Source organism: Galeopterus variegatus, unplaced genomic scaffold, assembly GCF_000696425.1.
Source record: "Galeopterus variegatus unplaced genomic scaffold, G_variegatus-3.0.2 Scaffold7516, whole genome shotgun sequence".
In the NCBI taxonomy this organism is placed as follows: Eukaryota; Metazoa; Chordata; class Mammalia; order Dermoptera; family Cynocephalidae; genus Galeopterus; species Galeopterus variegatus.
In genome coordinates, this window is record NW_007733627.1 from 11164 (window position 1) to 14353 (window position 3190).

The 3190-nt window shown below is 33.5% G+C and overlaps 1 protein-coding gene across 1 annotated transcript in view; it reads left to right on the forward strand.

Annotated features, from left to right (window-relative positions):
* Nucleotides 1–1305: 1305 nt before the first annotated feature.
* TP53BP2 (tumor protein p53 binding protein 2) overlaps nucleotides 1306–3190 on the forward strand; it is a 32753-nt gene continuing 30868 nt past the window's right edge. Inside the window, exon 1 of the mRNA XM_008592028.1 lies at nucleotides 1306–1383. The gene's annotated coding sequence lies outside the window, so the exon portion shown is untranslated. The remainder of the gene's footprint in view (nucleotides 1384–3190) is intronic.

Genomic DNA, 3190 nt, shown 5'->3' on the forward strand with positions numbered 1-3190 from the left:
GACATGTTTGGCATGGGAATTTGTGCTAAGCTTCCTGGCAGGTATAATAGACATTTCATTCAAAAGAATCTTTAATCTAAAATTTCTTGGAAAAACAGTAAAATTTATTGGGAAGTAATTTAATAATTTTCCTAATTCCTGGGACGTAGAGGTATGAGCTTAATTTAATGTATTTTAAAAACTCTCCTTATTGATAGTATTTGTTTCTTATAATGTCTTAATTTAAATTAAGCTTTCTCTTTTCACATGCGTTAAGTGGCACTGAGAGACCCATGTATTTTGGCTTAAATTTTTTTAGCCAAAAAAAGCACAACACACAGTGTTTTCCAGTTAGTACTGTCCCAAACTAAGAAAACAGAAATTTTTTACTTAAGTAAATGGAGAAGTATTTCATAGTACTTACAAATTACCACAAAATGTCCTTAATAAACCAATCAATCAAAATACTTGTTTTATTTTCAATTACTCCCTTCCCGTGTAAGTTACAAACACTGTTAATGGATACAAGGATGGATGATTTAATTTCCAATTATTTATTTCAACGAAGCTCTTCTTGATTTCACTACTTAGTAGCTAAATAGAGAACTAGGAGGAACAACTATAAGCAAATAGTCTGAAGTACCCATAGTCATTAAAAATTAAATACATTAGGGCCTGCCCATGGCTCACTCAGGAGAGTATGGTGCTGATAACACCAAGGCCACAGGTTTGGATCCTATATAGGGATGGCTGATTCACTCACTGGCTGAGCGTGGTGCGGAGAACACCAAGCCAAGGGTTAAGATCCCCTTACTGGTCATCTTAAAAAAATAAATAAATAAATACATTGATTTTGTTAATTTTTCCTCCATTGATATATGAATCAGACAGCTTTCCTAGTGGGTAGGTGGTGTGTGATATTTCTTAGTGCCAACTATTACTGTTCCATGTAATTGATTTTCTTTTTTTTTTTTTTTTAAAGATTACCAGTAAGGGGATCTTAACCTTTGACTTGGTGTTGTCAGCCCCACGCTCTCCTAAGTGAGCTAACCGGCCATCCCTATATAGGGATCTGAACCCGTGGCCTTTGTGTTATCAGCACCACACTCTCCCAAGTGAGCCATGGGCCAGCCCTGTAATTGATTTTCTAAAACTCAATGAAATTATGAAACCTTAACTTCATTGCTATTAGAAAATACTTTATGTTGAATGCATACTTAAAATATCAAACAGCATTAACAACAGAACTCAGAAATGAACTGGTACTTTAAAAATCTGTGAACTTTAGTGTTAATGCATAGTTTAAAAATTTTGTCTTTAGTGAGTGGACCAAGGTCTCAGGATCCAAGTTTAAAAAGAAATGGTGTGAAAGTTCCCGGTGAACATCGAAGAAAGGAGAATGGAGTAAGTGATTGTTTTTATCCATACTGACATACAACGATGATACTGCATTTTTAGCCTTTAAATCTCATTCATTATTTTTTTATTCAGTGGATTAAAGGTAGCCCTTTTTAACAGGTTTCTAATTTCATAGAAACTATTAATTTTAATGATCTCTATATGGCTATTTTAAGAAGTTAGATTCTGAATGTGCCACGAATTCAGAACAAAAGTTGAAGAAGTTCAAGAAGTATTTGTTTTTTGGTGATTTTTTTGTTTGTTGCTATTATGTTTTAGAAAAAATGGAAAATGATATATTAATGCTCTTGTTATTGCATGTGAATTTGAGCAAGTATCTTTGTTGTACTTTGATAGCTCAAGAGTTTTTAATACCTTTAGGGACTGACTAAATTAAATTTCTGCAATCTGTAGTAAATTTACATTAGAATCCAAATGATCTAAAGTACCATTTGTTCCTCCTGTGTCATTCCCCACATTCTTCCTGTTTCCATTACTTGATCTTATGAAATGATGATCTTATGACACAATGAAAGGGTGACAAAAATGTCCAGTCATTAAAAGTAGCCAACAGGATTTTTTTTTTTTTTTTTTTGTGACCGGTAAGGGGATCGCAACACAGTGTATCCCTCTCCCCCCAACTGGGGTTTAGTTTTTTTTAAAAAAGTGGCTTTATGGAAGTACATGTAATTGGCATGGAATAAACTACACACATTTAAAGTATACGATTTGATACGTTTTGACATATGTTGTGTATACTTGTGAAACCATCACCATCATCAAGATAATGAAAATATCCATCCAGAAGTTTTCTCATATCCTTTTGTGATCCCTCCCTTTTTCCTACCTCCCCATCCTCAAGTGTTAGTGGATCTACTTTCTGTCACTGTGAATTAGTTGTATTTTCCAGAATCTTACGTAAATGGAATCATTGATAGGTAATCTTTTTTGTATGATTTCACTCAGCAAAATTATTTTGAGGTTCCATCTGTGTTGTTGTGTGTATCAGCAGTTAACCCTTGATTGCTGAGAGGTATTCTGTAGTTTGGATGTAGTTGTTTATCCCTCACCTGTTGATGGACATTTGGGTTGTTTCTAGTTTTGGGCTATTCTATAGCAAACTGCTCTGAATATTGGGGTGCAAGTCTTTATATAGACATATGCTTTGATTCCTCTTGAGTGAATACTTAGGCATGGAATAGCTTGATCATATGGTAGGTAGGTGTGTGTTAACTTTTTAATAAGCTGCCAAATATTTTCCAAAGTGATTGCATTACTTTACATTCCCACCAGAGTTCCAGTTTTTCCACATCCTTGCCAGCATTTCATATGGTCAGTCTTTTAAATTTTAGACATTCTAATATGTGTGTAGTGGTATTACACTGTGGTTTTAATTTGTATTTCTCTAATGACTAATGATGTTGGGAATCTTTTCATGTCCTTATTTCCCATCTGTGTATCTTCTTTGGTGAAATATTCAAATCTTTTGCCCATTTTTTTCTTTATTGGGTTATTTGCTTTCTTACTGAATTTGAGAGTTCTGTATGTATTCTGGATCCAAGTCTTTTATCAGATATATGATTTTAAAATATTTTTTTCGTAGTACGTGACTTGTCTTTGAACAATGTCTTTTTAAAGGGCAAAAGTTCTTGATTTTGATTAAGTAAGACTGATCAATTTTTGTCTTTTACAGAGCATACTTTTGGTGTATCAAAGAACTCTTTGCTTAACCCAAGGTCACAGAGATTTTTTTTCCTTAGGAGTTTTAGGTTTTACCTTTAGGTCTGTGATCCCTTTTTTTTTTTTTTTTTTT